At 34.6% G+C, this 11,573-nt stretch overlaps 1 pseudogene; it reads right to left on the reverse strand.

Moving 5' to 3' along the window:
- Positions 1 to 1,058: 1,058 nt before the first annotated feature.
- On the reverse strand, positions 1,059 to 5,654 carry LOC136069375 (elongation factor 2-like; annotated as a pseudogene).
- Between the last annotated feature and the right edge of the window lie 5,919 nt (positions 5,655 to 11,573).

Consider the following 11,573-nt stretch of genomic DNA (forward strand, 5'->3'; position numbering starts at 1 on the left):
AGCTTCACCTATTCTTTTTCAATTATCTAGATCTATCAAATGTAGACAATCAATAAATACAAAAATAAATTCTTTTTCATAAAGCCAATTCTACTTTAAGTTTTGCATTTAGTTGCTTTTGGTACTAAGATTTGATTATTATTGTTGAGATAATAAGGTATTCCAAAATTATGAAATAAAATGTTTCTTAAAAAAATGTCCCAATACCACAAAAGGAATACTCCAATTCTTACACCTTGTTTGAGTTTGGGATAAAGAAAGAGAATGAAAATGAAGGATTTCTAAAGAATAATTTATATGATCCCATGTTTGGAAGATTTAGGTTTTATTTTGGTTAAAAAAAATGAAAAAAAGTAAGAGAATATAAAATATAAAAGATAGAAAAGTATGAGCAAAGAAAAAAAAAAATCTTAGTTTTCACCTTATGTTTGGTAAAAGTTATGAAAATGTGTGATGATATAAAATATATATAAACTAGAAAGAAAAATTTGAAAAAGTAAATAAATAAAACTATAAATTTTATGTATTTACAGTTATGCCCTTATATAAATCCTACTCTTTATAATTTTATTATTTTCCAATACACTCCAAATTATGGGTAATAATAATAATAATAATTATAATAACTTTTATACAATATTTTAGGTGCAGTAAATTAGATTTTCTAATTAAATTCAAACACATGGTTGTATTGAATATTATTGTCCTTGGAAAATAAAACATTGTGTCTATTTCATTGGTTAATACAATCATGTGATTGATTTTTTTTTTTTTTGAGAAACATCATGTGATTGAATTTAATTGAAAAACCTAATACTAAAATATTATACCTAAGTCTTGTATTATAATTAATAATTATTTATTATATAAGTTATTATTATTGATGGAATTATCCTCTTTCCAAAAAAAATCCCCCAAACATGCTCTTGACCCTCTTGTGCCTTGCCAATTACTTTGTCATTCAGTATTTAGTCTAAGTTGTTTTTTTTTTTTTTTTTTTTTTAAATAATAATAATAATAAAGAGAATCACCGTTGTAATAAAACTGAGTGTTTATTCCCATAGGGATCCAGAAACTACTAAAACATAAGACATTTCAAAAACAGAAAACAAAAACGAGGCAGGGGGGACGACCCCATGCAATCTTACCTGTCTGCTGATGTGTGTTGATGTCTCGCTCAAGTAAACCAACATGATCAACAATACTAAGATTAAATGTTTATAGCTTGTCCTCAAACTCAGACAATGGTGTCATCTGCTCCTTCAAACCCTTCCTCTTGCGGATGTCTATTACAAGCTGCGAAGCCTGTGTACCAGATTCCAACGGATCAGAAGACATCATGTCCCAGTGATCAAAGACACATTGTGGGAAAGCCTGCCCTGAGGTTGCAGCTCTCAAAGTGCTTGAGAATCCAAAAGACTCAACGACAGGTAAATATGCCTTGATGTTGTAGAGTGGAGTACCAGGCCTCTGCATTTCCTCAAACACATGTCCACGTTTCTGATTAAGAACACTGTAGATGCCACCAAGTGCCTGCTCAGGAGCTTGAATCTCCACCAGGTACACAGGCTCAAGAAGCCTGGGCTTGGCAGTCAGCTGGGAAGCATAAATAACCCTCCTGGCAGTAGGAATTACCTGACCACCACCTCTGTGGATGGCATCAGCATGAAGCACAACATCACAGACTTCAAAACAGATACCTCTCATGTTTTCTTCAGCCAGTGCACCTTCCTTAGAAGCCCACTGAAACCCAGCCACAACAGAATCCTTAATTTCATTGAGGTACTGGACTCCCTTACACATATCAACCACCATATTAGGTCCAGTGGTCTCAGGGCCAAAACACCAGATTTTCTTTGCAAGATCCTTATCCCAGCCAAATTCCTCAGCCAAGATTTTGGAACGAACTTTAGGATCATCCCTTGGACCAATACGACCGTCATCAATGGCCTCTGCAAGCCCATCTTCCAGAGGACGTGCTTCCATGTACAGACGGTTATGCTTGTTGGGTGACTTGCTCATCACAGTACGGGAAGACTTCTCAAGGACTGTCTCGCGGAAGGAAACAACAGGGTCAGACTTAATAATTTCTGCTCCACCCATGAAATCATCCTGTAAATCCTTCAAACAGATTTCAAGGTGGAGTTCTCCTGCACCAGCAATGATGTGCTCTCCAGACTCTTCAATAGAACATACAACCATAGGATCTGACTTGGCCAAACGTTTCAGACCTTCAACAAGCTTGGGAAGGTCAGATGCAACCTTGCATTGAACAGCCACACGGACAACAGGTGACACAGAAAACTTCATGGCTCGGATTGGGTGTGCATCAACCTCCTTCTCATTTGTCAAAGTAGCATTCTTGGTGATATATTGATCCAATCCAACCAAAGCAACTGTGTTACCACAAGGCACATCCTCAACAGTTTCCTGCTTCTTCCCCATCCAGATAACAGTCCTCTGCACACTTTTAACATAAAGGTCCTTCTTTTCACCAGGGACGAAGTTTGGACCCATAATTCTAACCTTCAAACCTGTAGAGACCCTGCCAGCAAAGACACGGCCAAAAGCAAAGAACCTACCCTTATCAGAGGCAGGAATCATTTTTGATACATAGAGCATGAGAGGCCCATCAGGATCACAGTTCCGGATAGCATTAGCATAAGCATCATCAAGGGACCCTCATACAAGTTTTCAACACGATACTTTTGGGCCGTGGAAGGGGATGGAAGGTGAAAGATCATCATTTCCAAGAGAGCACTACTTGCTGGGAGCCAGGTCTGCATGACACGCTTCATCAATGCCTTCCCCATTAAGTCCTTCTCATCAGACTTCATGGTGACACCAAGCTTTGTCAGCATGGGCCACAGTTTGTCCTTCTGGTCATTCATGCAAGTGTTGATAATCTGCTTGATGGGTTCATAACAGAACTGAACGAAACCACGCTTGCAGGTAGCAGAGCCAGTGTTCTTAGTTGTCCACTTCTTGGTAGCAGGGTCAAAGAAGTTCTCACCCCAGAGGCGCTCCATCATCTTGGACTCATCAACTCCAAACTTGGAAGCATACATCTTAGCAAAATTGGTTAGAGTAAAAGCCCAGCCGTGCAAACCAGCAGAGAAAGCAACAGTTCCTTTCTCGGGGTAGACCTGGACATCACCAAGGAGGGGATCTTCATAGGTAGCCATAATGACATTAGCATTCTCAATAACCCTCTGGAATGTTTGGTAAGCCTCCTCTCCATCAACCTGGAGCTCAAGGAAACACCTGTCCATCTTGTTAACAGTCAAGACAGGCCTAATCCTTTCACCCAAGGCTTGTCGGAGCACAGTTTCTGTTTGGACACAAACACCTTCAACACAGTCAACGACCACGAGTGCACCATCAGTAATACGAAGAGCAGCTGTGACCTCGGATGAGAAGTCAACGTGTCCGGGAGAATCAATGAGATTGATCAGGTACTCATTTCCATTACGCTCTCCCTTGTAGCTCTTTAGAGACTCAGTACTCATCTCATAATAGAGGGAGATACCTGTGGATTTGATGGTAATTCCACGCTCTGCCTCATCTGCACGGGTATCTGTCATACGGACATCACCAGCAACTTCTTGAGCAATGATACCAGCAGCAGCCACAAGAGAATCAGTAAGCGTTGACTTCCCTGCAACATTAAAAAGAATAACTCAGGACTTGTATCAACCCAATGAAAGTGATTCCTAGATAAGTATAGCAATTTATGCCAACCATGAACCATCATCGAAGACATAATAAGAGCGAATGCACAAACATCTAAGGGAATTCAGGACCAGGAACTGGCATAAGATGCGTAAAAAGACCAGAGGGAAAATAACTCTAAGGATACTGTAATTAGATTCATATGCCATATGCCATACATATGCGCACAACATGAAAATGCCATTAACATATGCACAATATGCAATACATCCCTAATGCGTCACCACTACACAACTTTTACTGCACTTAATGACGGAAAAACATAAACACAATTTACTCCCTTGACAGAGTCCCATGAATCAACATGGGTAAAATGTGTGAAACCTCATACCATGATCAACATGCACAACAAGCCCTGAATGGGGCACTGTGCATCCAGGTTATAAAGTAAGAAGCAAAATATGCATGAAACCTCATACCATGATCAACATGGGCAATGACAGACATGTTACGGATGTTATGTTTGTAGTCCATAATTCTGCGGAGCTCATCAGCTGTGAACTTCACCTGCAAGTATCAAGAATATTTCTCAATTCAGACCATAGAAAGCAAAAAGGAAAATTTAGTAGCCTGACAAGAGCAAAAGGGCACTAACCATCTTGACTAGTCTTTAAATGACACAATCAAAAATTTCTTGGAAGAATCAAAGAACACCTGCCCACCAAAACAGTCAAATATTCAATTAAAAATCTGCATAGAATGCTCTACACCTGTACTCTTCCTGTTCATCCGCAACCATAAAAAACTAAAGAGAAACAAACACTTTACTACAATAAAAGCATCAGGGAGAAATTATTTATGCAAGTCTCCATGATCTCAAAACAATGTTTTGCCAACTTAACTCTCACTTTCCATAATAAAAATAAAAAAAGAAGTTTCGCAAACTTGTTTTTCTTTCACGAAAGCTGTAGTTTTTTTTTTTTTTTTTTGATAAGTAAATGAGCTGTAATCTTTTTAATAATTGTCAATTAAGATTCACAATAATCCAACATTAGATTTGCTTGATTCTCGCTCTCCACGCTATAAATATATATTTTTTTTAATTTTAAAACTGCAGTCTTTTTAAAAATAATTTCCAATTAAGATCCACAACAATCCGATATTAGATTCACATCATAAATATACGTAACCCCTAAATTCATTAAATGGAAACAATCCCAAAACAATAGATCACGTAATAATTAAATCAGCAACCACAGTTCCTAGTTTTTTTATAAAAAAAAATAAACATACCATAAATGAACAAGTTATAATAATAAAAGAACACTTTTTTTTTATCGGCATAATAAAAGAACACATATTAACAAAAATAATCGAAACCATTAAACTCATCTATAATGATTGAACTTGATAACCACAAACGAACACTTATTGATAATAATAAAGGAACAAATATTCACACACACACACACACACAAAATCGAATCCACTGCTATAGATGATTAAACTTGATACTACCCAGATGCAAAAAAGGCTAGAAAACAACATATTCAACATCAAAAAACGAAGAACACCCATCTATAAACATGTCGGCTAACAAATACAAGCTAGTTCCAGCTGACCCATATGAGCAAAACAGTCAAATCAAGCATAGAAAACACTGATCTTTATATAGAAACTACAAGATATCAAACACCCATTTCCAGATCTTTTAAAAAGTCAATCAGATAAGCAGGAATAAAGCTATATTTAGATACCAAGACCCAAAAAAGGAAAGTCTGAGATCCATTTCCTTATCAGAGTCAGTGATCTAATACAAGAAATGAAATACTGACCTTAAAAAAACAGGGCTTTGGAGCAAAAGAGAAGGGAAGTGATATTGCTGTTAAGCAACGCTGAGAGAGAGAAAGAGAGTTTTAGGAGAGAGCGCAGCCTCAGCTCAGCAGTTTGCAAATGTGAGGCTGACAAATTGATGTGTTTAGAAGAGAATATATTTAGGAGTGCTAGGGTATATGCTCTTCAGCTAGGGTTTTTCCATTTGGGCTGTGGGCTCTGCAGCAAGTTTTAGTGGGTTTTTTACTACTAGCCCATAAAATCTATTTGTTAAATACTCCCATTATGGCTGCTCTCGAGTTAGATAATGGTATGGTTAAAGGAATTGTTTGTGGTTCGAAACTCATCTCTCCTTGCGTTAATCTAAAGATAAAGATTAATGGTTTTATGATTTTTTGCATCACTTTAACTACTCCAATTGAGTTTGAAAATGAATTAAAATGAATGTAAGGTAATAATAGAATAGTTTTGGAGTATAATAAATGTGTTTTCACTCCACGTAATAGTAGATCTTACTAACTAAAGGAAAAAGTTAACCGATTCTCTAAAGGGCCATTTGGTTGGACGAAATGGCTAAATAACCATAAAATCCTAACAATATAATTAGTTGTCAACGTTTTCAAACTATTTTTTTTTTAGCACCTCGAGTCTCAGAAAATCGAGTTATGCGCTCATACCTCGAGTCTTTGATGCTCGATTTTTATAGTTTGACCTGGCCTAGTTCCACGTGGCATCCCACGTGGAACTCGAGTCTCAGAGACTCGAGGTCTAAGCCAATATTTACCCCACATCCCCCAGAAAGAAATCAGAGCATGAAGAAAAAAAAAAAACCTGAAGAAGAAGAAAGAAGCCGAAAGCCAGAAGAAAAAAAAAGAAAAACCCAGAAACAGGCGCGACCCAGAAATCAGAGCATGAAGAAAAAAAAAAAAACCTGAAGAAGAAGAAAGAAGCCGAAAGCCAGAAGAAAAAAAAAAAAAAAAAAAAAAACCCAGAAACAGGCGCGACCCAGGGGTCGCGCGGCCTGAGCGACCCAGGGGCCGCGCGGCCTGCGCGACCCAGGGCCGCGCGGCCTGCGCGACCCAGGGCCGCGCGGCCTGCGCGACCCAGGGCCGCGCGGCCTGCGCGACCCAGGGCCGCGCGGCCTGCGCGACCAGGGCCGCGCGCTGCGCGACTCGGGCCGCGCGGCCCTGGGTCGCGCGCGACCCTGGCCGCACTGCGGCGCCGGTCGCGCCGGCCTGGGGCTTGCCGGCCTGGAGCTTATTTTTGGGTTTCTCTTTTTTTTTTTTTTTTTTTTTTTTTTTTTTTTTTTTTTTTTTCCTTCTGATGAACACATATATATGGTATTTCAGCATCTTTTTCTAGATTGTGAGACTCTCTCTGTGATCTGATTTTTTTTTTTTTTTTGGTATTTTGGTTTGTGGATGAGAGAGTTGGATGCTGAAAATATTTTGAAATTTTTTTGATTTGGACCTCGAGTCTCTGAGACTCGAGTTCCACGTGGGATGCCACATGGAACTAGGCCAGGTCAAACTATAAAAATCGAGCATCAAAGACTCGAGGTATGAGCGCATAACTCGATTTTCTGAGACTCGAGGTGCTAAAAAAAAAAATAGTTTGAAAACGTTGACAACTAATTATATTGTTAGGATTTTATGGTTATTTAGCCATTTCGTCCCATTTGGTTGGAAGATAGAAAATAAGAAGGAGATGAAAAGGTTGGCGGATAGAAGAGATTTTATTCTCTCATTTGTGCTTGGTTTACAGTAGAAAAGTAAAAGGATAAAAAAAATAAAGCATGTATAAATTTACTCTCATACCTGTATTTCATAAATTTTTTTATAAATATTTTATAAAGGAAAATTTTTATTTTTGGAATATAAAAAAATAACCTAACGTTCAATAATGAAGGAGAAAAAAAAATATCATTCAATTTAGGGGTTGGGGAAAAGAATAGATGGGTAATTTCCATCCAACCCTTCTCCTCTCAATTTTCTCTCTAATTTGGGGGCTGAAAAATGGTGAGCTTAGGGAGAAAATAGTCGACTCCACTATTTTCTCTCTCCCAAAATTTCTCCTATTTTCTTTCTTCCATTTTCCATCCTCCCTATTTTCACTCCAATCAAACGTAGTCTAAGAGTATTAATTTAGAAAATATTTTTAAAAACCTTTTATGAAAAAATAACTAACTTTTTTTTTATACATATTTTTATATTTCTACTAAAAGTAATATTAAAACTTTCCTGAAATTATTAATTAACAAACATCCTAAAGGAATCTGTTAAGTAGACCCTTAATTAAATTCATGGAAAAACCTATATAGTCAACTGAGTATTCATGTGAGAAGAGAGAATAAGTATTTGTTATATTTTTTAAGTATTCTATATTTTTTTTTTCATGAATGAAATATTAAAGTGATAAGAGAATGGAAATAAGTACTACATTTATATGTTTCTCATTTGGATATTCATGAGAAAAATTAACGAAATGTAACATAACTTTGTTGGAGGTATTATAAGTAATCAAAGGGACTAAGAGCTTGTAATTAATATTGTATTTCCTCATCTTATTTTATAGAAATAATTTATGTACAAATTATCTTCTCCCACTGGGGATAGAAAATAGGAGTTATTTTATAACAATATTATAATCATGTCTCATCTATACTACTATTTAAGAGGCTTCTCTTATTTGGAACCCTCATTTTTTTTATTCAAAAATGCCCCTACATCCCTATGTTTAAGTAAAGACAAAATTAAAAAACAATCTGATAAAAATACAACTCTAACTCCCACTAAAACATTGCCTAAAAAATAGAGTCACTCTCTTGTTGATTTTTAAATTGATTTATCAACTTATAAATTAGATTTTCAAAATAAAATTTGTATATATAAAATAGAAACACGTGTTTTTTTTTTAATTTTAAAAAAAGAGGCTAATTATTATAATGAGTCATTAATAACTCATATTATGCTATATTATTAATAACATTTTCAGAAAGAAATAGTTTGCTTAACTAAAAAAACTTTCTCATAAATAAATAAAAACTAAACTAATTTTTTTTTTAATTACAAGGATAATTATTATATTATTAATAAAAATTTGGATTTAAGTTACACCTAATGTAATTTTAAGTAATGTTACATTACACAATATTTTTTTTTATTGAATGTGAATTTTGAAAATCCACAATTTTATTACATCTTTTTCTTATACTATCAACACTTGTAAAATATTAAGATCACCAAAGATCAATAGTTATCTGATATATAAAATGTTTAAATTTCAAATTTTTATATATTAAAAGTATGCATAAAAAATGAGTTAATAGATCAAGTATAAAATAACATTTACATGTTAAGGACATAAAAAACATATAACCCAATGTTGAAATTTTCAAAATATCAGTAATACAATAAAAAGTCATTAAGTAGTAATTGTATAAAGTACCCAAACTATAACTTGATTTAACCCTATATTTATTCTATTTTTTAAAATTATTTCCATAAGATTGGTTTTAATTAATATAATATTTTTGCATATTTATTTTATTTGATATAATATTATTTAATATTTTTTCTTGAATAAAAAAGGGTAGGGGGCACGATTACAATGACTTCTCTATCTTGATGTTACCATAGTAGCATTCTACTTGCTAGCTCTAAGCTTACAAGCCAGGGATCAATGAGCCACAATTGTTATCCTAGTCCTATAACAGCACGAGTGGTCACTAAGCCAACTGTGCGAGGTTTTTAAAGACAATCAATATTTCACATTAAGAGAACATGGAATGAAATGGACATTTTCTCCTATTTGTTTCATTTCATACTTAAGGGTGTCTGTTTCTAGCGAAAAAGGAGGAAGATGGGAAAATGAAAATACATAAATGAGGAGAAATTAAATTTTTTTTTTCCCATGTTTAGTATAAAAGAAAACTAAGAGAATAGAAAAATGGTATAATCAGATATTTTCAAAGTATTAGAAATGAAATAGGAGAGAGAAGAAAATGGAAAGAAAACTCCTCGAGGATTTTTCCCCTCATGTAACCATTCCTAATGTATCAATTTCGCCAATCAAGTTCACAGTATGCCTTCATAGCTTCGTTGTGCTCATCAAAAAAATAATTAAAATTCAGAAAATAAAAATAAAACACAAGGTAATTATGAAAAAAGAAAAGAAAAGAGGTTTAATCAAGTGATTACTAGAATTTAAAGTGTTTAGAAATTAATATATATACCAACGATGTTTAAGACAAATTGAGACAGGAAGAGAGGTTACGGATGCTAAGATGGAAAACTATTGAGTACTCCCTCATCTCACATGAATTGTGGGTCCTACCATAAATTTAATTAGTGGGACCCACAGTTATGTGAAAGGAGAGAGTATGTATTTATGGTACTCCTAGAATACCCAATAATTACCCCACTAAGACATAGCCGACTGGGATCATGATGAGGTTTGTCTTTATCCATCATCTTGCTTTGCACTTTCTCTTTAATTGTGGTGCTCACAATGGAGAGAGAGAGAGAGCAATAGAGGTTGAGAAATAAATAGATAAAAACTATCATTAATAACTTTTTCACACACCATGAAGTCATGATTTTAGTTTAAAACGTTTTCACATAAACATTTTAAACTAAATCGTAAATTTAAGTCATGATTTCAATTAAAAATAAATATATGTATGTGTACGGTATGCATGTGTTAGTGTGTGTAATAACTAATAACTATCGTTAAAAAAACTAAATACTAATAAAAATAAAGAAAAAATAAAGTTTCTTTTCCCCTACCTTTTCATATGATTCCTTCCATTATCAATCAAAGAAACAAGAGATTAAATTTGAAAGTTTGAAGGGGGAGGAAATGATAAAAATTGATGATATTGTAAAATTTTCTCTCCTTTTGTTCATATGCCCCCAAGACCTTATCTTTGTTTGGTTGTAAGGTGGAAATGAGAGGAGAGGATGATTTATAAGATAAGGGCAAAAAATATGCAAATTTTTTTTAGAGTGTGTTTTAATTTATGGCATTCGCTATTGATGATGCTCTTTATCATTAGACCAAGACACTAATCGGTTTTTGGTGTAGGCAGGAATTAAATCCTAGATCTCTTATTCAACCATCAGAGACTTTACTTGTTGAGTTAACTGAAACCCATATGCAATTTTATTTATTAAATCCTATACTTAAGAAACATTAAAAAGAAAAGAGAAAATATATTAAATTTCATTTAAATTAGATCTCTTGCTTCCAAAATACATAAAATTGGAATTTTAAAACAGTTTCTTTCCATCTACATCATTGTTGAGAATCAGTCTCATATAAGATAACAATCCCTTAAAGATTTTCCATCTACACCTGGCATAAAAGTCAACATAAGACTATTGCACTACAGAATTGGATTGTGGACCATGTGGTAAGTAATTCTTAGGTATTCTCGGAGTATAGAGAATAATGCTTCTTCTTCCCGCATTCATGGTGGGTTATACTATAAATGTGAGAGGAAAGAGCACTATTTCTTCATGCTCTAGGTGTTAAATTACAGATTGTCCCAAAAGGTTAAGGTATTAGGAAATTGTGAATTTAATCACTTAATCATAAGTCTAATACTTTCCCTCACTTGTGGGCCTAAACTTCCCCTTAATAAGTGGGGGCCCAACAAGTGGGAATTTTAACATTTTAAATGGGAGGTAGAGTAAAGTTAGGGATCGAACTTAGGATTTCCTGCTCTAATACCATATTAAATTACCGATTGTCCCAAAAACTTAAACTATTATAAAATTGTGAATTTAATCACTTAACCATAAGTCTAACACTAGGAGTATCTAAAAATTTTCCTTATGTGGTATTCTCCCTAATAAATTTTGGTTTGGTAAAGCAGTGATAGTGACAGTAGAAAAAACATGTCTGAGTTGCTTAATTGCTTTTGCTATCCATGAATCAGAATGACCGAAGGAGGGTAGGCCACCATTGGTTCATTTCTTAGGGCATAGCTTCCCACCATTTATATTTATTTATGGTTGTTTATTTTTGGTTGGCACTAAAAATTTGTAAAAAAAATATTTTACATT

Source organism: Quercus suber, unplaced genomic scaffold, assembly GCF_002906115.3.
Source record: "Quercus suber isolate HL8 unplaced genomic scaffold, Cork oak 2.0 scaffold_165, whole genome shotgun sequence".
NCBI classification, from domain to species: Eukaryota; Viridiplantae; Streptophyta; class Magnoliopsida; order Fagales; family Fagaceae; genus Quercus; species Quercus suber.